The sequence below is a fragment of the Macaca mulatta genome, chromosome 1 (genome assembly GCF_049350105.2).
Source record: "Macaca mulatta isolate MMU2019108-1 chromosome 1, T2T-MMU8v2.0, whole genome shotgun sequence".
Lineage (NCBI taxonomy): Eukaryota > Metazoa > Chordata > Mammalia > Primates > Cercopithecidae > Macaca > Macaca mulatta.
In genome coordinates, this window is record NC_133406.1 from 179489575 (window position 1) to 179515535 (window position 25961).

At 40.1% G+C, this 25961-nt stretch overlaps 1 protein-coding gene and 1 long non-coding RNA gene across 14 annotated transcripts in view; one reads left to right on the forward strand and one right to left on the reverse strand.

The window, feature by feature from the left end:
* NFIA (nuclear factor I A) overlaps positions 1-25961 on the reverse strand; it is a 597699-nt gene that overhangs the window by 293768 nt on the left and 277970 nt on the right. The gene's annotated exons all lie outside the window — the stretch shown is intronic.
* Positions 22960-25868, forward strand: LOC144333124 (uncharacterized). The gene is made up of 2 exons (XR_013401520.1): positions 22960-23384; positions 23424-25868. It is a non-coding gene; the product is annotated as an uncharacterized LOC144333124 (long non-coding RNA).

Genomic DNA, 25961 nt, shown 5'->3' on the forward strand with positions numbered 1-25961 from the left:
CCATTTTGGGCTCAAATAAATAACAACAGGATTAATAGTTGTAGATTTGTCCCTTCTACTGAGATCCTTTTTCAAATTATTTCAAAAAATGAGTATGTGAGAGATTGATTTTTAAAGCCATGTAAATTCTTCGAGACAATGCAGACTGACTTAATTATAATCAATAAAATCCACAGACATTGATGCAACCCAGCAGAAACACTGCTACCAAAAAAGCACAGCATAAAAATCACCCTGTGGCTCCCTTTGTACACAACAGTAATATGACCTTAATAAATATTTCATTCCTTTCAGTGAATAACCAAGCATCAAGATAGCAAATTTTAATAGCTATGAAATAATATAATAATGACTCCACAATGAAAATGCCTCCTTTAGAGAATAGTAACCTTATTTTAAAGTAAAACTTCTAGTCTTCATTTCCAAAACATACTCCAAATCAGTACACAATCATACATGAGTACACTCATCTATCTTCCTTGCCATATACAGATTGAGGTATAGATTAAAGAAGTTTTTACAGGGTATCTTTCTCACCATGGGAACACAAGAAATGTCTTACGGGAAAAGATGTAAGTTCTTTAAGTACAAGAACACTATCTTTTTATCCTTACACAAAGTAGGTCCTCAATAAACCCTCCTGAACTGACTGTAGGGAAGAGCCAACAGTCATGCTGAGAGACAGCCTTTACTATGACTCCCAGGTTTCTTTCATGAGTTAAAATTAATACCTAAGAGTCTGTAAACTGTAAGTAACTATAAGTAGTTTGGTGGATGTTTCTTTCACCAAGTACATTATCATACATTCACCCATATTTAAGCCCATCTGCTATTTTTCTTCTCAGTTGGCCGGTGTGGGTGGATCTTCTGATACAGGGAAAAGAAATGAGTATGGAACACAGACGGAGCTGAGTTCAAAGCTCAACTCCAAAATGTACTGACTACACGTCTTAGGCAAGTCATTTGGTGTGGACTTGGTATCCTCATCAAGGAAACCGTGGTAACAAAAGCTAATTTATAAGATTGGTATGAAGATTAAAGAGAGCAATTTCAATGCATCTGGCATAATCTCTCTCACATTATAGGTAGACACTGAATGGAAATGTACTATATTTTCCTACGCAAATAGGTTTCCCTACTCTTTTCTTCCTTGTCTCTAAAAAAGTCCCCTATTAAAACAAAGCAATAATTATAATCCTACTATTTTCATACGGCATCGGGACAAAATTTTTCTTTTTAATCCTAACTAGATTATTTGGAATAGCAGACTGGTTCTCATATCTATATACCCATTCAATCATTCTAAAAGACTGTCTAAGCATAGTCTTCCCTAATAAAACAGTTTTGGCTTTTATCCTATAGCTTATTTAATTATCCTAGTATTACTAAAGATTCCACTAACTTGCTCAGCCTGACAAAGTGATTACGTATTGGAATTATATGTTGTAAAGGTTCCCATGCTTTTAGGTACTCATTAGGCAGCCAACTCACAGACCCTAAACTTATGATAGTAATGTTGAGGAGTAACCCTTCACATTATCTGGGGTTCTTTTTTCACCAACATCTAGATCATGAAAACCCAAATTTATAACCCCAAGAAGAAATGATCAGGATCAAATTGGCAGAAATATTTTTCTCAATTTATCTACACGTGGTGGCTTCCTAAATTTGTCAAGGACATTAAAGAAAAGCTAACTCAGCAGTTAAGCTGCAGAAAGGTGTAAGCAAAAATATCACACGAGTCAATTTGCTGGAGTCAGATATAGTTTTCCTTTAGTGCATTCTTAGCTGTGATTTAGAGTTCTTCAAACTTCCATAATTCCTGAGTTTAATTAACTAAAATACATACGTGGTTTGGTAGCACTTCAACTACGTACATGCATATAGTACTTTTAATCAGCTTAAAATGGCTGCTTTTGTAAAGCATTTTGCAAGAATTTCCCAGTGTCTAAGTATACAGATATTAATAAAAAGAGATTTATTTCTAATAGAGATTACCAAAATCAGATAACAATGATTTACTAAATAGGCATTTATCTCAGAATAAAAACAACTAAAGGGACGTGTAGTTTATCCATTGTTTTTAAAAAATAAGAGTAATTTATATATTAAAATGTAATGTAGCAGTATGGAAATAACATTAAATGGTATTTTCTTCTCTAGCTTCTCTAATAAAACTCTAAATAAATTTTTCCAAGAAATAAATTTATACAACGTTCCCTCAACAGTTTGCGCATTGTTAGCAATGACCTATCTTATATAATACAAAACCATTTAAATTAAAAATAAAGCACCGGCTGCCTCTCCGACTCTCCTCCTTTCCACCCAAAAGATACTTTCACTCTATAATCCTCAATCTGAAGATTTGTGATAAATACTGCAGGTCATAGGGTCTTCAGGCCCTGCAGTTGGGTTTCATGTTGAGTTAGCTACTGTGCCAGACAGTAACTGTTCACTAGTAAATGCAACAACGATTTCCCGCTTCTTTACCATCTCCCACTGTAGAGGCTAGAAAGCTTGAGACATTTGGCCGGGCACGGTGGCTCACACCTGTAATCCCAGCACTTTGAGAGGCTGAGGCGGGCGGATCACGAGGTCAGGAGATCCAGACCATCCTGGCTAACACGGTGAAACCCTGTCTCCACTAAAAATACAAAAAATTAGCCGGGTGTGGTGGCGGGCGCCTGTAGTCCCAGCTACTCGGGAGGCTGAGGCAGGAGAATGGTGTGAACCCGGGAGGCAGAGCTTGCAGTGAGCCATGATCGCGCCACTGCACTCCAGCCTGGGTGGCAGAGCAAGACTCTGTCTCAAAAAAAAAAGAAAAAAAGAAAGCTTGAGACATTTTCCCAAACTTCCCTGCAGCCAGAACGACCCGGTTTTGGCCAGTAAATCGTAAGGGGATGTCTCCTGTGTAGTTTCTGGAAAAGTTTTCACTTTCCTAATAAATGGAACAAATAAGGCTAATCTAATGTATCTCCTTCATTATCCTACCTTCGACATACATATGGCAACCATAAATGACAAGCACTTTTTTTTAAGCCAACAAATGAAGCATGTCAGGACAGGAAAATGGAAAGTGTCTAAATTCTTGTTGGTATTAGTGAGCAAATAAAACAACACTAGCTATTACTGCTGGACTCACTGCTATGTAAGAAAAAAAAAATCTTTGTTTAAACCACTGTTAAACTAAAATTTTTGTTTCTTGCAGCCAACAGCATTCTCAAGATACAGCTGCAATTATTTAAAGCATCCTATGATTCATGTAAAAATCTGCACTTCCAGATTCTTAGGAAAAAATTAAAAGAACTGACAACACTGGGCCCAGATTTTCACACAGCACCAACTGGCTGGAGCCAAGGGGCCTCAACTGGGACTCATGGCCTTTCAACAGGACATGGGTTGTCGCTATGTCTATGGCCTACTTCAGTCCTTTAGTTACCTCTCTAGATGCTCCAAGCATTTTAAGACCCCAGCATACAAAAATAGATATTCATGCATTATAAAAACAAAGCACCATGAAAACCAACAAAGTATTTTGTTTTGCTAGTTAGAATGCAGATGTCCAGCATAATATAGTCACAGTCTCACTTATAAAAAGTATGTCTTTTTTTTCCTGACTACTAACTTTTTCAACAGGCACACCAATTTTTCTTCCATAGCACACCACCAGGTCACCAAAGAAATAGGCGATACTAGTTAGGTCTAAAAACAATATCACAGTGACAATAATGATAAAAATAGCTACTATTTACTGGAACTATAAAATTCTAGGCAGAGTGCTAAATGCTTTACAAATACTATGATGCTTAATCCTTTAGAAAAAAACCAATTAGGTGGGTATATAACCTTTGCTTTAAAATAAAGTGAGTCTCAAAGAAAACAACTGATCCAAAATGGCACAGCTAATAAGCAGTAGACAGAGAATTTAAATCTAAGTCTTTCTAAGGCACGTAACTCTTAACCACAGGTTATACTGCTTCACAAAGAAAAGACCAAAATTATTTGATTATTTTTGAGAAACATTCTATAAAGTGTCTCAGATCCTACATCTTATTCCTATGTAGCTACATTCTAACATGAATATTATGTCAAATATTTGATTTTTAATGCCCATTAGTTTAAGTCTTGATTCCGGTATAGGATTTTTCTTTTTTCAAAAGGCACTTCCTTCTTAAGTGTAACTGACCTGGTACAGTAAGTTCTTGAGATTCAAAAGTGACTCATTTCCAAAGCTCCACACATTAGCAGCTGGTATTATTCAATCTGCGATTTAAATTTATAATGTACTCTTGATAATGTACTCCCAATACATTTTTCACTTCTCTATCTCTTGAATGACACAAGATAAAAGATCTTTAAGGTATAAATATTTTATATAAACTTTCACTCTGTTTTTCCTCAGCCATTTTCCATTTGCAAACACTAGACATCATGCAAAAAAAAAAAAAAAACAAGGTTGAAAGAGTTTTATGGATTATGTTGGGGGGGTGGTGCTGAGAACTGCTTATCCATTCTGCTGTGGCAGCAGACACCACAGCTACAGGCCTAACTGCCCTTGCTGGCTAATCAGAATGTTCCACCCTCCATGGGGTCTGATTCAGAGTACTGTTTTCCATTGGGCAGATAGTGGGCTAAAAGGAACAAGTTCCCAGCATCATCTATCATGATAGAAACTAAGGATACGGATAGTGCCTGTGGAACTCTGGTACTAGGATGCCTCATTCAGCCCAAAGGCTAAGGACACAGCCATCCCACCCAGGCTTTGGGTAGAAGAACAGAGCCTTCCCAAGACCCAGACTCTAGGTAGGCATGTGGCTTTTGGCAGATCATTTATAACTCTGCCTTGTCACGTTTGAAACATGAAGAAGTAAACCCATCAAAGGTTTTCGAACTATGTGCACAGTTTCCCCCAGGGCCTTGCTTCTCAAAATGCGGCCAGTGCATGTTTAACACATTAGGAGTTTATTTGAAATGCAGAGTCTCGGGTGCCTCCCCAGACACACAGAATCAGAATCTGCATATAATAAGCTTCCCAGGTGACTCCTTGCTCTAGGGGCTGATTCCAACTGGGGCTTCTTCTGGAAGAAAGAATAGGTGGGCCAAAGTTATTAATAACATCAAACCGGTACCCCCATACTTTTCAAGTTAAAAAAAATACATACATGTACATAGCTTCTCCACAGATTTGGTCCTGAAGAAAACATTCCTATTTAAATAATATTTCAAACCACTAGAGAAAATTATCTGACATCCTTCGTAACTACAGATGTCTATGACTTTATAAACTTACAAAATTGCTTACATTCACCACTTTAATAACTACCTGTTTTCTACATTAGCTCATTTTGGAGCAAAATCTTCCATAATTTGTTACTGATATTATTATATGCAGAAAACTGCTTTAATCCTTTCCTAAAGATATCAATAAGAACACAAGTTAAAGTGTTCCAATATAGTGAACACCCAAACAACAATTTAGGAATTTAAGTATACAGGATTATGGGGGGGGTGTGTGTGTATAAATGTAAATGTATACGGATACACATACACACATAGCACATGCTCCTCAACCTGTGACAGGGTTACATCCTGATAAACTCATCATAAAGTCAAACCGTTGAAAGTCAGAGACTGTCTGCAAGTGTGTGTGTGTGTGTGTGTGTGTGTGTGTGTGTGTTGCATATGGCACATGTCTAGAGAGGAAGAGAGGATCTCAAGCTACTATCCATCTCAACCTCTTTGACAGTGTCTCCATGTCTTTCTTCATTGTTCAGCTGCCAGCTAACACCTCTTGTTTGTTTCTAGTTTCCAGACTGAAGCAGCTGTCCACTATGACTTTATTTGCTGCTCTGGAATGAAAAATCAGACTTGTGTCTAGAACAGAAGCTGTTAGACCTCATTGAGGAGGTCTTCTCTGCACATAAAGATTGTACTCTCTAGCGCTTGAACTTGGTAAGTTTTCAGATGTATTTCCAAATGTACAAACAAACAAAAACTGCAAATACAGGAAATATAACTGTAAATGACTTTAAGAAAAACACGTACTGCCGGACACGGTGGTGCACACCTGTAATCCCAGCACTTTGGGAGGCCAAGGTGGGCAGATTCCTTGAGGTAAGGAGTTCGAGACCAGCCTGTCCAATATGGTGAAATCCCATCGCTACTAAAAATACAAAAATTACCTGGGCATAGTGGCCAGTGCCTGTAATCCCTGCTACTCAGGAGTCTGAGGCAGGAGAACCACTTGAACCCGGGAGGCAGAGGTTGCAGTGAGCTGAGATCGTGCCACTGCACTCCAGCCTGGGCAACAGAGTGAGGCTCTGTCTCAAAACAAAACAAAACAAAACAAAACAAACATGTTTTTTACTTTCTCAGCTCCCCTCATCTCACAACAATGCAAATAATCTAGATTGTGATCAACTTTTGAAAGTTCTTGAAAAGTCTATAAAATGTGACTTGGTGCTATATCATGATGACAACCATTCAGGGAACAGGAAGAGAGTAAGGAGGAAACTAAAATGGAAGAGAACTTTCTCAGTGTGTACAGTCATCTGCATTAGTCAGCTTTTGTGGGCCACTAAAGCAGCCCCAAAACTGGATAAGCTAGACCAGGGTAAGTCAATGCAATTATAATCTATTCTGAGTTCCAGAAAGGTGAGGTTTTAACCGTCTGAGTTCAGTCCTCCTTACCACATGCTCAATGCAATACAATCACGGAAGGTTCAATTCCCCAATCTTCCTCTACCTGGGAGATGGGAAAGTGTCTAGAGATCACACAGATAGGCTTTCTGTTGGCTGAATCTATAAAGAGAAGGCTTAAATATCTCATTTCAAAGTTGGATGGCACTTCAGAAAGTTTCTCAAAATTTAGCTGCATCAGAATCACCTGAAGGGCTCATTAGAAATCAGATTGCCGGACCCCACCCCCAGAGTTTCTGATTCACCAGGTCTTGGAAGAGGCTGGGAATCTAACCTGTATTTCTAGCAAGTTTCCAAGTGACGCTGATGCTGCTAGTCTTGCAACTACCCTTTAAGAAGCACTAACCTAAGTCAAACCCTTATTTTAAAGACGACACAAGAGGGGACCAGAGGAGATGATTTGGCCAAAGGCACAGAACGGGTACTAGGGAGGCAGGGATTCCAGTTCCTCTCTCCTGCCTCACAGTTCCAGGCCCCTCCTATCAAAGAATAGCCCACACTGATTTGATGAAAGGTATCCAAAGAATGTCTTTATCTATAAACAAAGATCCTTGCTGCCTTGTGCTTATTTGACACTTTAAAATTACCTCTATAGGCCGGGCACGGTGGCTAATGCCTGTAATCCCAGCACTTTGGGAGGCCGAGGCGGGAGGATCACCTGCGGTCAGGAGTTCGAGACCAGCCTGGCCAAAATGGTGAAACCCCGTCTCTACTAAAAATACAAAAATTAGCCGGGCGTGGTGGCAGGTGCCTGTAATTCCAATTACTTGGGAGGCTGAAGCAGGAGAATTGCTTGAGCCCGGGAGGCAGAGGTTGCAGTGAGCCAAGATCAAGCCACTGCACTCCAGCCTGGGCAACAGAGCAAGACTCCATCTCAAAAAAAAAAAAAAGAAAAAAAAATACATCTACATTATCTAATTTTATTCTCATAACAACCCAATGAGGTAGGCAGAACAAAGATTAATGTCCCAATTTTAGAGATTAGGAAACTGAGATGTAGAGTTGTTAAACTGTATACCCAAAGCCACAAAGTCAGCTAAGTGCTAGAGCAGACCCTTGCTATTCAGGGTGTGGTTGGAGGTTCTACAGCAGGGATGTCTCAGCGAGCTTGTCAGAAATGCAGCATCTCAGGCCCACTGCAACCATACGGATTCAGACTCTGCAGTTTAACAAGATCCCCAGTTGATTCGTATGCACATTAAAGTTTGAAAAGCATTGGGGCAGATAGTCCTAGAAACCAGGTCATCTAATTCCAAGATCAATGCTCTCTCTTCCCTCTTTTTTTCTCTCACTCTCTGAAAACTACTGGTAAGTGTCTTTTTGATTTGTTTTCCAACATGGCCTAATTAAGAAGTTAACTCTCACCAGGTAAAAAATGTTTAGTGTTTTGCCTTTAAAAAAATATTAAACTAGGTTAAATTACCTTTATTACTAGTCTTGGTAATTCCTCTGTAGCTATTTTCTTGACTGATGTATAGACCCCTATGAAATGAATCCTCGGAGAAGAAGATGGAAAAAAACAAGACAGTGATCAATGGCTTCAATTAGTTACAGTATAATTCTACCAAGATGAAAAAAGATCAAGATGCAATGCAACTACTCCAGGGTAGCTAAAATACTTTACCCAGAAAGTACACCATTTCTTTCCCACATTCTTCAACTATTAAGTTCAGGAAAGCACAAAACAGCTGCTCCTAAGACACCTGGGAAAATAACCAAAATAAATGCACGGCTCCTCACAACTGGAAGTATTTAAATACTGCTTTAATGGTCTAGGCAAGATGACAACTGCATTTCTTCACATACAGGAAGTGTTACACAGACCAATTTCTCTAATGACAGCAAATAAACCCCTCTCGCGACATAAAGTCAACCAAGAATTAACTGTGGTTACTATAAGACCACAGTTTTGAAACGTGTATGCACGATTTTTCCTTCAACTTTTCCAATCAATCTCTTCCATTGAGATTCTCTGTTAAATAGAAACCAGAATGCTGAGATAGTGCACTTATGAAAAGCTGATTAATTCAACATGGTAAGATGTAAATTCAAATGATTTCTTGTAAAACATATTAATCCTAGGCATCCGAATGAGTAAATATAAAAACAAACACACATGGGTTTTTTGTTGTTATTTTTGGTCAATTTAGAGTTGCTTTGTACAAATGCATGATGAGTAAATCAAGGTAGTATGATTCCAATTATTAAAATTAATGCATAGGACATAGAAACAACCATTTGTAATACCTGAGTAGATGAGTATATTAAATAAAGCCTTCTGCAATGCAAAATTATTAAGAAAGATGCACATCTAGTAAAAAGGGTTTTTTTCCTCATTTAAAAATGTGGTTAATTAATAAAGCTGATCAAGTGATTAATAGAATCCATAATCTTAATCCTATTATTTTCAAAGATGAAAAGGCTTTTCTGCCAAAAGTCAATTGCCTCCATTTGCTTAAGAACAATAAAATCTGACTATGATCTACCTACTCTATCTGAGATAATTTGTCATAGGCATACCTTTAATTCTCTTTGTATTTCTTTATAAGATACACAAAGCTGTTAGTGGTTTATCCCTCTGAAACCTGGGGATTCATGTAAATAACTTTTAACAGTGGGATCACACATAACAATTTACAGAGCACTGTGGCATAATGCAATTCAAAGTTGTGCTTGATTTAAAATGTTTAAAGTCCAACCACAGTGTCAGTCTGCCCAGAGAAATCTCTTATGAAAGTTTTCACACTCTGTTGGGTTAAGAGACAGTGGGTATTAATCCTATGGCTTCTACGCCAAGCTTCCTTTTTGTGGTCAGCAGAGAAGCTATGTGGTTGGTCTGAAGGAGTCCAAAGTCTTTTTTCTGTGTTAAAACAAGGGAAAGTGGGCCGGTTACAGAGTAAAAGAAAAACCACAGCCAGCTCACTCTGCTGTAGCTTTTCCCTTAAATGTGGCCTACAGCTATTCTGCTTTCCAAAAAAAGGTTTAATTTAAACCATACACAGTGCTGCAGGCTGCCACGTTTCCAAACTCAACATTCCTTTCTAATCTGTGCACTTCAGAACCAACATACTCTGTTTCCAGTGGTACTCAGACAAGCTTTAATAAATAAAATATCACTGCCCATCCATTACTTAATTTGATAATAATATGTCCTTTTTTCCCTTCCTCTATTGACATTATTCTAAGTGCTCATTCGAGTGTGTTGAACTGTTGTAAACATCACCTCTAAAAAATCAGTTCTGCTTTCTTTTGTGGGGAGTGGAAGGAAGGAAAGCTACAAAGTGAAGGAACTTATGAATGTTACCAAGTAGTCCAGAGCTCAAGAAAACGATCACTTTGTGAAAAGGCTGCATGTGCCAAAAATAGCTTTATTTTTATGTCAAAGACAAAAAAACCAAAAAGCCAAAAAAGTGTTTGTTTATTCCTTGGATATGATACCAGAATCTATGCTGTCATCGAAAACTATCACCAGGAAAAATAACAGTTACCATAGCTCACAGCTACAGAACAGCCACATGACCAATGCAGTTCTCTTTGGCCACTGGTGTGGCCGGTGCCGATCACCACACTGGCCAGAGTGAACAGAATGAATACCCCACAGTTGGAGAGCTTTAATTTTTTGCCTCAGTGTATTCACTTGTATGTTCATTAAGAACTCCAACCCCAGCAGGCAGCCCGGCACAAGGTTTACTATGTGAGTTGCCATGCCCTATTATACATGACACTTGTCAATTAAAGAGGAAACCCTTTTAAAGCAAAGTGAAGTTAAGCTGGTACTTTCTTCAACATCTGATTTACCGCTGCTGTTATCTTCCAAAAGAAAGTTTGTTTTAGAACAATGATAGCAGTAGTAATCCTCCTATTTCAGTAGTGAGGGATTTAAACACATTCAGGGCACTGGGGACCAGTCAAAAGGTCTCTTTCAACAGAACTATGTATTTTCGGTAGTAAAAGGAAGGTCTTACTGATGGGATAACTGCCAAGATTGGACAATTTTTCAGCCTAACAGTTTAGAGAATATCATTTTAAACTACCTGGTATAATAAAAATGTGGCACAATAGATCAATGCAATGAATTCTCTATAGTCAGTAAAATGCTCTCCCAAATAATGAAATCCATTAATAATGATTACTGCCCTGGTGCCTTTGCCACAAAAGTAATGCCCAATGCTACGTCTCAATGGTCTCTAATAAATACATACAAGTCCCACAATAAGGACATAATCATAACATGGCAAATGAGGGCTGACTCCAGTGAGAGTACAAATTAAAAACCCATTATGAAGGATACTCACTGTTGAAAACTTATTTTACCTTGGAAAATACACTTTCCTTATCTGTAAAATGGGGCTTAGAGGAGATAACCTCTTAGGTCCCTTCCAGCTCTATGAGTCCAAGAGGGTTTAAAGTTTTCTCAAGGGTTTTAATTCTTTTTATTTTAGAGACAGAGTCTCGCTCTGTCGCCCAGGCTGGAGTGCAGTGGCACGATCTTGGCTCACTGCAACCTCCGCCTCCTGGGTTCAAGCAGTTCTCCTGTCTCAGTCTCCCAAGTAGCTGGGACTACAGGCACACACCACAACACCCAGCTAATTTTTGTATTTTTAATAGTGATGGGATTTCACCATATTTGGTCAGGCTGGTCTCGAACTCCTGACCTCAAGTGATCCACCCACCTAGGCCTCCCAAAGTGCTGGGATTACAGGCATGAGCCACCGCGCCTGGCCAAGGGTTTTAATTCTTAATGAACTCACTTTAGGACTTTCACCAGCACACCAATAATAATTAATGCCAATATGAGTTTGTGAAACTTTTGCAATGAAACTCTAATTGGGATTGATCTAGAGGGAAAAGGAAATGTAAGGGAAAGATTTCAACTCTAGATTTTTAAAGTCAGACATCATTTGTTTCTTGAAAAAACTGAAAGCAGCACATTCGGAACATACAATTGCTAGAACATACAATTTCCTGGAAATGTATATGGGTGATCCAGCATGTATGAGCAGTCTTAAGAAAGTATACCCTCACACTCTAAGAGAAAAACCTCAATGCTCAGAAATATATTTCAATTATATTCTTGATAAAAATGATCACGAATATTCATTGTTTCTTCTGTAACCAATATGATGATAAATCCTCTGTATGAATTACTCTAATTTATTCCACACAATAAGCCATTATTATCCCCACTTTACAAATGAGGAAACCAAGGCCTAGGGAGATTTAAGTAACCACTCCAAGGTGACAGAATTAACAAGTAACCAAGACAGAATTAAACCCAAATTAGGAACCCCAGAGCCTAAGCTTTTAGCAACCATGTAGATACTATCTCTTCTTGTTAAATTATATCGAACCTGGTTAAACCAGGCTGCTATCTTCCGAGCCCTTTATTTTTGTGTGATGTGGACTGCTTTAACAGTCATAGGTCACGTCTCAACTTAAGACTGGTTTATACGCAGATTACTTCTACACTATAGATCTTCCATCTGTTCTATTTAAATGTATGTTTGGCCAGATGCAGTGGCTCATGCCTGTAGTCCCAACACTTGGGGAGGGTGAGGCAGGTGGATGGCTTGAGCCCAGGAGTTCAATACCAGCCTGGGCAACATGGCGAAACCCCATCTCTATTAAAAATACAAGAAAATTATCCAGGCAGGGTGGCGTGCACCTGTAATCCCAACTACTCAGGAGGCTGAGGTGGGAGGATCACTTGAACCCAGAAGGCGAGGGCTGCAGTGAGTCAAGATCGTGTCATTGCACTCCAGCCTGGGTGACAGAGTAAGATCCTGTCTCAAAAATAAAATAAGGCCGGGTGTGATGGCTCATGCCTATAATCCCAGCACTTTGGGAGGCCGAGGCGGGTGGATCACCTAAGATCAGGAGTTTGAGACCAGCCTGCCCAACATGACAAAACCCCGTCTCTACTAAAAATACAGAAATTAGCTGGGCGTGGTGGTGCGTGCCTGTAATCCCAGCTACTGAGGTAGGAGAGGCTGAGGTAGGAGAATCTCTTGAACCTGGGAGGCAGAGGTTGCAGCGAGCCAAGATCATACCACTGCACTCAAGCCTGGGAGTTGGTGCAAGACTTCATTTCAAAAATAAATAAATAAAATAAAATAAATGTATGTTTTTAAATTGTCAATTTACAATATTTACCAACAGTCTGAGTTAAACTGTAAAAAATGATTCTTCTTAACTGGAGAGCCAAGTTTTTAAATTGTCTCCCAATCCTTTCAACAAATTCCAAAATACTCTTGACTACAGGGAGAAAATATAACAAAGGCCTTTGGGTAAACTCATATAGGAAGCTCTTTTCAGCTCACTGAATGTAAAAGCCAGGTTTTATAGAGCCTTCTCTAAGCTGACCAATAAGGAGACAAATGAAAAGACATGAACTGCACATGGACAAACAACTTACTTGACGCTCTAACAACCAGGGCAGTCCAGCAACTCATAAAAGAACAAACTAAGTTCTCACCTAGAATCCTTGGTCTATCACATGTCTAAAAAGGCAGGAAGACCTGGGAACTATTTTTCATATATTAAAACTTCAAACAAAAACTATACACTTTCCCATGAAACAACTGAACAAGCCAGCTGAAACATCAACCAACTCACTGCACACTTTTATATTCATACTGTTGATGGCTCATTTGTATGTTCAGTTACACATGTCAGTTTTCACAATGGAAAATCAGTTAGTAACCAATGCAGTATGTCTGGAACACAACAGTTTTCAAATATGGAACAAAAAAATAATAGTTGAGGTCCTTGATGATAAAATTGAAAGTTAGAAAATTAAAGTTACAGTCAAAGGCATCAACGGCTAACCTGAATCTCAGATTTAGACCCTTACTAGAGCAACAAAAGGTCACATGATCAATAATTACCAGGAATCATAAATACTTACAGAACCTGCAGGCAAATGATAGAAGCAGGCTGCTGATACAACATAATATAATAGGGAACAGTGGGGATTATGGCAAACTAGAAGGCACAGATTCCATCTAAAGGCATTCTAATTCAAGTGTTTGAAAACACTGTGCCGGCAGCATTCAACCCACCAAAAACAGATTTACTAGCCCTGAACTCAACACACACTCGTTTCATTGATGAGGAAACTTGTTTTCAGGAAAGTAAAGGGACTTGCCTAAATTCACTGCCTGAATTCACTCCCCACCTTTAATGACTGGGTGAAGACTAGGAAGAAAATTTCCTGACTCTCACCCTGGGGCTCATTTACTGAACAAACCCAGTGCTTACACTGCCAAGGCCCTCTGGTGAAAGCAGGGCCAGAAAGACAAATGATTTAAGTCCCTGCCCTCTCTCTCCTTACAGTAAAAGACACAGACCAGGAAACAAATATTACAATACAGTGTTAGCCCCACAATGATTCTCTGTTCTCATAAACGCAATGAGAACACAAGAGGCAAACAGAAGCCACTTTAGTGGAGGCAGAGCTCAAATTTTAAAGTGTCCAATCTTTGTATGTGTGTACTCCTATGTGATAATGTTTCTGGACTTTATTTTTTATAACTTCAAAGCAACACATTCCACAAAAAGAAAAAAAAAGGCCTTAGATCATGATACTCTTGGAAAGTCTTAGAGAAAACTTTAATAGCCCAGTGATAAATCTTCTAAAATGAGAATTTATAATAGAAATACTGACAGACCTTTAATTATGGCAGCACTATGGGGCTTTGTATAATAAAGCCCACATATTTTCAGCTTAGATCATTATTTATAGGATGCCTTGGAAAGGATTTTATTTACAAGTGCCTGCCTGAATCAATGAGGTAAAGTTTTACACAAGGAAAGGAAGTGCAAAGTACACTGTTTGAAAAAGAAGGGATTTACCTCCTGGGGTGCAGGAGGCCCAGGGTGCAGGGGTTTCAGGCAGTGAATGATGATTTTGACTCCTCCAGTTTGTATAAAAGGTTGAAGTTCAGTCTGGCGCAGTGCAGCATTCCACAAGACCTGCTGCCTCTTTGGGCAGGCGATTAATCTCATGATCGATAGACCATATGATTAGGCACTAATAGCTGATAGGAGGAGAGAATAAACAACCATAAATTTGCTTTGTACCGAGTAATCCAAGTGTAGGCAGGGTCATTTAATGGCCCCATTGAGTCATGTTACCTAAGGGGCCATATGGAATAAAAATGGAAGATACATACATTTTTAAAGATCTTCAGTTATTATCACAATGTTATGGAACCAGGACAGGACTCTCTGAGCAACACCCATGAATTCAGTGTTCTTTGGTGAGAGATGCCAAGGTTTCCACATTCTGAGTGTAGAGGGTGATTGCAGAAAGAATAATGGAAAAGTTCCATTGTTGAAATAATTCCTCTATAAGCACTATCACCATCCACCCTCAGTATAACATAAGTGGCCCTGGGTGGTCTAGCTCATCACTCTGTGAGCCAGTGGAATCTGTGCCTAGGGGAGAAATAAAAGGGAAGCAGCACTCAGGACCCAGAATAGTACTATGTGTGTCTCTCGGTCAAAGCAGTTGCTGGACTATTTAATTTTGCCTTTGCATGCAGATCACTGCTCTGAGTTCCAGGGCTGTTTCTCAGGGTGTCATGAACTTCCAGTATTGGGAATGGTTACGCGACATAAAAGCTGGGATCCAGAGGGTCATAAATCTCATTCCCTCTTTTCTCCTTTTCCCTGACTTCTTCTCCCTGTCTAAGACTCTGACCTCCTCAACCAATCCCTTGAAAGAAAGAAATCAGTCACCCCCAGACTAAAATGAAAACCTGAGCCTTCTCTGCACATTGAATCGTTTTCCTTTACCTGTGATACAATTTTTTTTTTAAAAGCTGCATTAGCCAGGCATGGTGGCACAAGCCTGTAGTCCCAGCTACTTGGGAGGCTGAGGAATGAAAATCATTTGAACCTGAGAGGCAGAGGTTTCAGTGAGCTGAGCCACTGGACTCCAGACTGGGCAATGGAGTGAGACTGTCTCAAAAACAAACAAACAAAAACTGCAAAATGTCAATTTGCTCTTAAGTGTGTCCTTCTCTCCAGCCTATCCTGAGCCCAGGGAGGCAAGAATCCCTTAAGTTCTTGCTATCAATGGCCATGATAAAGGAAAGAAGAAGACACTCCATGAGCCTAAAAGAAACATAATAGAGAAATTAATTGGTCGATTAAAAAAAGAATATCAACTGGTCTTGCACTGCATCCTCAGTCCCACAGCATACTACACAAATCCCTTTTCTTTGAAAACTATCTGGGAAACAAACCTCTCCAATCACCCTCTCCACTTCCGAATTGTTCCTCCCAGCCCTCATTCTCTTCACCCCCGGCCCCTCCCCATTCTTACTAATATGGTCTTTGTTAATTTCCAAGCCTTGAGGGAACAACTGTTCACAACCCATCCTTCCAGTCTAACTGTTCAATACTGTTGATAGCTCTCGAGCCCACAGAAGAGTATTCGATCCGGCTCTTTGAGAAGAAAGCAGGCGCTTCAGACACCCTGGGGTTTGTTGGGGGAATTTTGTTGTTGTTCCCAGGAAGCTGAGAAATCCACTCCCCATTCAAAGACAACCATTATCGATACCCCCAAGAAGCTCAGTGTCATAAGCAGTCGCTCCAGTCAAGTCAGATAAGAATTTAAAAATTTTCCCCCAAAATACCTTCTCAGTATATGTTTATTCAAATAATTTCTACTTACAGAATTTCTAAGCTGGAAGACGTTGGCCAGGTGCATTGTACCACGAAAGGATGCCCACAAATGTCAAATCACAGTGTCACTCCAATGCCCAACCATTTTTCTGCTAACACTTCTTAGAACAGTTAAGACCAGCCCAGTCCTACTGGGACCACCCACATCATACTAACTCCCCGTCAGGAGGAAGCACTTGCCCGGGAAGAAAACAAACTGTAATCCTTTGGTCCAATGTACTCAACTCACAACTGGGGGACATGGGACACAGTGATCTAAAGGGACTTGGCAGAGAATACGGAGCTGAGTGGAGCAGAGCCTGGCCCCGCGAGAATAACTCACGGGTCAGCGCTCTTTCCTTCATACCACCCTGCCTTGTAACGTGCATTTTTTAAAGGTCTTGCTTAGTAACTAGTATCCATTTCTGGCCATCTCTGAAACACTCAGAACATAGGGATGGAAGAGGCTCTCAGTCCCCTTCTTAAACCAGTCTGAATTTTCTCCAGATGAAAAAAAGGAAAACCTTCCTGAAGACACATGATGGAAACTGTTTAGACCTAAATCAGCTGTCCTGTCCTGATCTTGCTGGTTACCTGTAAGATTGTCCCTACTGAAACACTGAAGGGCTTATAGCCACCTTGGTTCATTGCAGTAACAGTGGTCAAAATAGTTCCCATTTACTGAAGATCTAATACAGACTAAGATATTTATCATTTCTCACCATCAAGACATACCGCCAGTTCATATTGTCCCCTCCACTCCATTTTACAAATGAAAAAACAGAGAGACAGGGGAACTCAGAGAAGTTAAGCAACTTGCCCGAAGTCACACAGCCCATCAGCAGTACAGACAAGATTTGAATCACACCCATCTGACACAAAGACTAATTAGCTTTCCATTAGATCATGCTGTTTTCCACACTGGCTTAGTAATTTAAGGGTGATACTGCCCTATAGCTCTCAGGAATTAGTTGGTACTGGTACCAATAACTGGCTCTTCTGGTTTACATTTTTGCAAACAAGAAAGGCATATAGTCTCACACCATTCCTATGGATACAAGAATCTTATATCACTAAAGCAATCAGAAACAAGATGAGTCAGTCTTAGCAAAAGCACTAAGTATAGTCTGGGGCTACAGCTATGAAGGCCAAAAGAAGTGTAGCAGAAAAGACAGGGAACTTTTAAAAATATATCATTGTAAAGCAAATGGAAAAAGAGGCAAACAAAACAAATTTGGTTCATTTATTTTTTCATCCTCAGCAAATGTTAGCTGAGCTCCTACTATGCACCAAAGTTTCCTAAGTTGAATTAGAACAGAAATGGTTCAGGCTGGGTGTGGCTGCTAAAGCCTGTAATCCCAGCATTCTGGGGGCCTAGGGTGAGAAGATTGCTTGAGGCCAGGAGTTCGAGACCAGCCTGGTTAACATCCTGAGACCCATATCTCATCCAAAGAAGAAAAAAGAAAAAGAAAGAAAAAGAAAAGAAAGAAATTAGCCAGACATGGTGGCGTGCACTTGCTACTCATGAGGCTGTGGCATTCCTTAAGCCCAGGAGTTCGAGGCTGCAGTGAGCTAGGATCGTGCCATTGCACTCTAGCCTAGGTGACAGATTGAGACCCTGTCTCTAATTTTGAAAAAAAGAAAAGAAAGGGAATGGTTCAGTTTCCCAACTTCTTTTTGCCTGTTTACCCACTTTAGTATCAGCTCTACCAAAGAGAATTCATCAATAGTTTTCCTTCATCTTCCCATTTTACCCTGATACTGATGCTATAAATCGAAGAGAATCTGCTGCTAACTTGAATTCTTTAATTGAATTTCAGTTACTGTAGCATCATGTTCTGCCCATATCTAAATGGAAAGTACCAATAGAGTTTGGAAGATGTACATGCAAATGATGCAGGCACCTGAAATGATCCACATTCTCCTGAAAAGAAGCTTCAGACACGCAGCTTTCAACAGTGTCACTAGTCAGCAGCTCTCTGTTGTTACCCAAAGAGATATGCTATCATAGAGATACGAAAAACAAATCAGGCCTTCAAGCAAATACCCACTATGATGCCCCCTAAAACGTCTTCTAGAAGGTGCTAAGTCATAAAGAACCAGTGGGAATTAGCCAGACAAAGGAGATAGGGGATTGGGAAGGGGGTTTGAGAGTCAGAGGGAATGAAACGTACAAAAGTCCAAAGGCCAGAAAGAATGTGGAGTATTTAACAAGCTGCAAGTAGAATATTATTGCTAGAAGGTGGGGAGGTGAGAAGGCTACAGAGGTAAGCAGGGACCAGGATTTTTAAGAGACCTTGCCACAGCAACCACTCATTCTTCTATTAATGTTGCAAATGCTAATGAGCACCTACTACATTAGATGCCAGGCCCTGGAGATACCAAGATGGGTTAGGAATGTCTCAGGACACCTGTACCACAACTACTCAACAACGTGCTGTACCTTAAACAGCTGGTTAATGTTGAGTGTATAATGTAAACTGGAATACAAGAAAACACCCCTTGCTTTTCCTAATCGACCTACTAAATTAAACGATTCACACCTGGAGGGGAGGGACTCACTTGCATTGGTGTACAAAGAACATTAGCCAACCCCCTAGGATAATGTTGGACTTCTGCCCACTCGTCAATATTAATTGCAATATATATAGATGCAACCCCGTGTTCTCCCATTTCACCAATTTCAGCCCTCACACCAAGCTACTTTTCTTAATCCAACCGAAGTTTCAGGGCACACACTTCAGTGCAGCTGAGACTGTAAAAATTCACATGGTATCATTAAGCACCACTAGGTGAAAAAAACCAAATGAAAATTACATGCTTTCCAACAACACAGAAAGCCCAAGGTCTATTTTCAAAGGGGGAAAAAAAATCTGCCTGAATGCTGTTAAAAAGAGGCAAAATGATTTTCCAACAATGACCATATTTTTCCACATAGTAAGATTCTACTTTAAAATCTTTAAATAAAAATGTCTCAATACCAGCGACTTGATTCCATTACAGTAACTCGAAGTTATTAAGCTACAGAATATCTTCTTTGGTGACTAAAACTGATTTTAAGAATTTAAAGATTCAGGTCAGGCACAGTGGCTCACACCTGTAATCCCAGCACTTTGGGAGGCCAAGGTGGGCAGATCACTTGAGGTCAGGAGTTTGAGACCAGCCTGGCCAACACGGTGAAACCCTGTCTCTACTAAAACTACAAAAATTAGCCAGGCATGGTGATGCCCACCTCTAATTCCAGCTACTCAGGAGGCTGAGGCACAAGAATCGCTTGAACCCAGGAGGCGGAGGTTGCAGTGAGCCAAGATTGTGCCACTGCGCTCCAGCCTGGGCAACAGAGCAAGACTCCGTCTCAAAAAAAAAAAAAAAAAAGAATTTAAAGAATTTGGTATTCACCTTGATTTCCATCACCTCCAACTATGCAGAATCCACCTTGTTTATGGTAGATTTACAGCAACACAGTGGGAAGAATGGTGCAGAGCTTCAGAATTATATTCAATTGAAAAGAGCCATCCGTAAGATTCACGAATCCACAGCTCAGTCAGGTGTCCTAACGATGTAAAATACAACTTAAGGAAGCCATGTGATGCCAGTTCTTCCTGAACCCAGCCTCATCACACCCTACTTTCAGCTTCTGGTAAATACTTTTTAAGTGAAATTAAGTTAAACACACATAAAACTATTTTAAAAAACTATGAAAGATGAGAATTCATTCATTGATACAGAGACTTTCACCAAATGTATTCTGTGTGCTCAGCAGAAGTAGCCCCTTTCTGGAGAAAGCACACCACGTGGGGGTGGAGGGTATGGGGACAGTGGGCAACAAGTAAATCCACACAATTACAACAGGAAAGCTTTGATCATGGAGTTACTTACAAATAGCGTGACACAGAATCACAAACACGGAGTACTATACAAGCCCAGGAAAATTCAGGAAGGCTCCTTGGAGGAGGAGTTTTTGAGCCAAGTCTTGTGGAACAGACAGCAATTATTAAGAAAATTTTAGGTAGTTGTACACATATAATTGGGCTCTGCCAAGTTAGCAACATTTGCATTTTAGAGTGTTTTCTGCTGGGTTGAATTTCATAGAATGGGAAAGACTGCTCAATAAAACCTGCTCCTGGGCAGCTCAGCCCAGGGACACTGGAATTTTTTACAAGGTATGACCGGTCGGCTGAACAATGACCACTCACCAAGATGTCCATGTCCTAATTTCCAGAACCCATGAATACAACAAAAGGGATTCTGCAGCTGTCATCAAGTTGAAGATCTTGAGGTAGAGAGATTACCCTGGATTATTCAGGCAGGCCCAATGATGCAACTGCAAGGTTCCTTAAGTGGGAGGCAGGAGGGTCAAAGGTCCAGGAGAAGGAAGCAGAGCTCAAATGGAGTGATGCAGTGAAGAGCCAGCCTCTAGATGCTGGAAGGCCTGAGGAACAGGTTCTCCCCTGGAGCCTACAGAAGGAACCAGTTCTCAGAACACCTTTATTTCAGCTCAGTAACACTGGATTTGAGACTCCCCACCTCCAGACCTATCAGGGAATAAATCTGTGTTACTGTAAACCACTAAGTTCATGTTGATTTTTTACAGCAGCAATAGGAAACTAAAACACAGGACTTGCAGTCATAGAAAGAAGAGTTGAGTTAAATCAGCAGTGACTTGACCCCACAAACCCAGGGCACCAGGACATGTCAGAGAAGACAGAAAAATGTGACAGCGTTCATTAATGAAGAGTTAAACTTCACCGATAAAATTTAAAGCAGATGAACGCCAAATGGTTTGACTAGATTATATCACTGAGAATCAGCAATCATCTACAGTGCAGGAAATTAATATGATGCACCCAACACCACCCCGGGCTCAACACCTGCATATAACACACTACTCCAGAGACACCTACACACATGCCCCTGTGTGAAAAAGAAAGTAACTAGTACAGTACCAAGAGGGCAGAGACTCTTGTCCCATTCATTCACTGCTACGTCTTCAGCACCTAGGACAATGCTTGGCACATAGTAGGTACTCAGTTAATAATTAGTGAATTAATGAACATCTGGAGATAAACCTTGATAATCTATTGGTGAATAACATCTAAGTCATCCAGTAGATAATGTTTCTTCTGAAAGGTTATGTGACCAACCAGACTGTACAGATTTTGAGAAAACATCCTCCTCATAATTGTACTTTGTTTTACCCATGCAGTCCAATATGTAATAGAAAAACAAAAATTCAGAAAGAATACCAGTGAAATCGGGTTATATGGCAGTATGTTAGCTTCATGTTCCTACCACGCTTAAGGGAAGCATTAATTTCCTCAAGAATTTTTCTCCTTGGCTTAGTGCTGAAATGGCACAAAATAGGCAGAGGTCTGATTCTCTCTGATTTACTTATTAATTCCACAAGCATTTCAAGAATAAAATATCTACAAGCAGATTTGGAAGACCCTTAATTAAATAAAATTTTAGAGGCATTTGAAATATTCCAAAATTAAGAGGTAAAGGGGAAGGCAATATCACACGTTGACTGATGAGGATGAAGTAAAAGCAGTGGCTAACCGGCACGTCACATATTTCCAAGAGGACTGTGTGTCAGGTGCACCTTGATGCTTAGTCCCATTATTCTTTTCTCTTCTGCTAAAGATGGACCCGGGTTGGAATTAAGTAGCTGCAGACCTTGAGCTAATGGCTAACACAATGGAAAATAAACATCTACCCTTTCTTTCAAAGATTTGTTCTCTGAGCATGTACCCTGTGCCAGGCCAGGTGCTGGATCCTGGAGAGAGAAAAGCAATTGTCACTAGTCACTGGACATTTTCTTTGTACCAAGTAGCCATGTTACAAATGGGGGTATGGTCCTATTACTGTCAACTTCATTTGCACAATGAGGAAACTAAGGCTTAGAGAGTTTTCCTAACTCTCCCAAGTTCTTGTGGCTAGTGCTTGGCAAAGTAAGAATCTGAATTCAGGTACATGTAACTCCACGGCCCACATCCTTGGGTACAAATTTCCAAGTGCCTCTGCCCCACAGAGGCCCAGCATCTGAGCTTTGCCAATCACTAAATGCCGTTATAAGGTAAGACCTCAACACGCACACGTACACACACACAATAGTAATCTGGGAACGAATCAGGAGACACAGTTTTCCAGAGAGCTATCCGCCATAGGAACACAAATTGTGTAAAATCTTCTAGAATACTGGTTCTCACACTTTCACATACATCATAATCATCTAGAGGGCTTGTTTAAAATCAGGCCCCACCCCAGAGCTTCTCACGAGTAAGTCGGGGGTGGGGACCAAACATTTGCACTGCTAACAAGTCCCCATGTTATGCTAATGCCACCGATCCAGGAACTACACTTTGAGAAGCACTGATCTAAATCTGCAACATCACCTCTGTCAGAGCAAGGATTCTTTTTTGTTCACTGTATCTAGAACAATCTACTTGGCACATAACAGGTATTCAGAAAATATCTGCTGAATGAATCAATCTGCTTTGTATTTGAAAAACAGACAACCTAATTTATTAGAATTGTGTGTGAACTAAGTAGATTCTTATTGTGGCCTAGGAAAATACCCCAAGATTACAGGCTTAAGCACCTTAAAGAATATTGTGACGTATCCTTTGGCCTCTCAGAGGTCTGATGTCAATGTATGGGGACTGTTAACAGAACCTTTCTCAATCTCGGTGGTATGGCATATTGGAAAGAACATGGAATCAGAGCTTATTCTGCACTTGCTGAGTACAGACTCGACATAGCTACTCTATATGGCCAGGTGTCCTGGGATAGGTTCCAAACCTAGTGGATCAGAAATAACATATGAAGGCGAGGCACAGTGGCTCATGCCTGTAATCCTAGCACTTTGGGAGGCCGAGGAGGGCAGATCGCTTGAGTCCAGAAGTTCTAGACCAGCCTGGGCAACATGGTGAAACCCCATCTGTACAAAAAATACAAAAATTAACCAGGTGTGGTGGCATACACCTGTAGTCCCAGTTACCAAGGAGGCTGAGGTGGGAGGACTGCTTGAACCCGGGGGTCAGAGGTTGCAGTGAGCTGAGACTGCACCAGTGCACTCCAGCCTGGGTGACAGAGTGGGACCTTGTCTTTAAACAAAAACCAAATACAAAAAGCAAAAACCAGAATGACATATGAAGTGTTCAGTTATGTGTCTAGTGAGTAAGAAGTTCTAAATGGTAGCTATGATTAACTTAATCACAAACATACGTTTGTCAAGGTCATCACAGCAATCTTGTTCTTCAGTAAACAGTCATTCACTTAATAATATTCAACAAATATTTACTGAGCATGCCACTGACTCTGTGGGGCACATGTGGTTCTCTAATGCCACGCTGAGTAATAGTTAAAAACAAAAATCTCCATCCTAGATTTCTTGCCACCCCAAAAAGCTTGTTCTTCTAAAAACCTTTTGAGGAAAAGCCCAAAAGAGCATTCTGGAAGAGCTTAGGGACAAGAATCAACAAGAGTTATGTAAACAGGTGAAGCCAGGTGTTCCTCCTCTCTGAGGAGACACGAAGAGAGTTGAGTCAACAATCCTACTTGCTCTTGGGCCAAGCAGTCGCCACACAAGCGGTCCTCCTGGCCAGGGTGAGTGCGTCAGAAGAGAAGCTGCACTGTTCAGGAGCCACAGCAAGGAGGGTCCGTCCCTAGCTCGCTCTTAAGTTCCTGGCACAGGGGCAGGCGCTTTCTATGTGCCCTAAGAGCCTCTGTCCGTGTCTTCCTGTCTCCCTACCTGAAAAACTAAAGGCAACACATCTTGGAAAGTGCCCCTCCCTCCCGAAAACACTTCAGTGAAAGTTAATGTCTACTCTGTACATATTTGCATCAAGTTATATACTGTTAAGAAAACTAAAATTACAAGTAAAGGAATCAGACAGCAGAAAGTAACCTTTACAATTTCATAATCCTGTGTTCATTCATAATGTAAAAGACTTAGAAAGGTACCCACTTGGACTCTTGGGAATAGGAAAATCCCAAAACCATAGTTTACTATTTTCAAAGGAGTTTCAATATGGGCAAAAATCAAGAATACTGTTCTTCAGGCTAAGTTTATATCCTGAAATATGCTTCTTGTAAGAAATAATTTTAAAATGTGGAATCTAAAATTAAGCAAAAATAACATACAGTATGTTCAGCTTTGAAATTTGCCGGGACTCAGCCAAGTTTACCATAAACAGAAGGCAGAATTGTCTATTTTTAACTTTACAGCCCTTGGGTGATTAAAATTTTGAGCCATAATAAACAACTTTTTTCTTTTTTGCAACATAATTTCTCATTTGAAATTGCAGTCTTTTTAGTTGTTTAGGAGATATGGATTGAGCACTTCATGTTTTTAAATTCTTTCTTAAATGGAAATTTCTTGCAGAGACTAAATGCATGCATTAGCATGCCAAAAGCACAATTTTTTTTTTTTTTAAGGAAAGAAAAGGAAAAAAAAAAACTCACTAAGGCCCAAAACTGAATTGCCTTCTCTTCTTTCTATTTTAACTGTTTACCAATTAGCACCTTTGGCCAGCTGCATTTTAGGAGAACATAGTAACAGATCCCACCATTCTGTTCCTGTAAGTAGAATGGCCACAAACACCTCACCATCACAGGGCAGATTATTGGGCAATTTGGCATGTCTGCATATCTATTATGTCAGCAGAAAGTGTATCTTCCCACCAGGACAGACAGTTGCATATGCAATAAACCAGTAGCCTTTGACATGTCAGTTAATTACATCAGTTAGCCACTATCTCCTGTGCATGATCGCTGTGTTAATGAAACTATTTTGGTGTGGAAATGAAACAGGTCAAGACAAGTAGATCAGGAAATAGAAGGGATTTAGGGTCATATAGAATGTCAATCTGCTGAGTCACACAGAACTTAACCTTGGCCTTCAGAAAGGATATAAAATGTTTCCCTCTGCTGTGAGTAATGTTAGTATTCTTTTTTCGTGGCATCACTTCGTGCTAAATAGCTCAAAAGTCTTTAGAAATTATCAAGTTTAACAGTACTGCCTCCCCTTCAAGGGTTGTTAACAATTGAGTTATTGGAGATAAACCAAAGACCAGTATTTTAGGCGCTGACTTTAAAAGACATTGTTTTTTTTCCCTGAGTAAAGGGGAACAGTCAAAGATGATGACCGGTTTCTGGTTTGGATGACAGGGTTAAGAATGGTGACAGCTACTTATTTTGAAACAAGATGAGCAGATGTATTGGAAAAACAGATCAGACACTGCAAGGAGATGTTAACTAGGGTTTCTGTTGGTTTTTTCATGCTGAGCAGAGGTTTGAGGCTCCAGAGAAGGACTTAACTCCTTCCGTCTTCTAGCGCATCAGAGACTATCCCACCCCTACTTTCACCAGACACTTAAATATTTAAGCTTGTAACTGAGGTCATTCTAAGAAATCTCTTCTCCAACTTTACAGACATGTCTTCTTCAACTGCCCGTCACATAATATGATTTCCCAATTCATTGGCATTGAGTCTCCATTCTGTTGGCATTCCTCTTAGCATTCTGTGCCCAAAACCGGGCAAAAAAAAAAAAAAAAAAAAAAAAAAAAAAAAAAAAACCAGCTGTGGT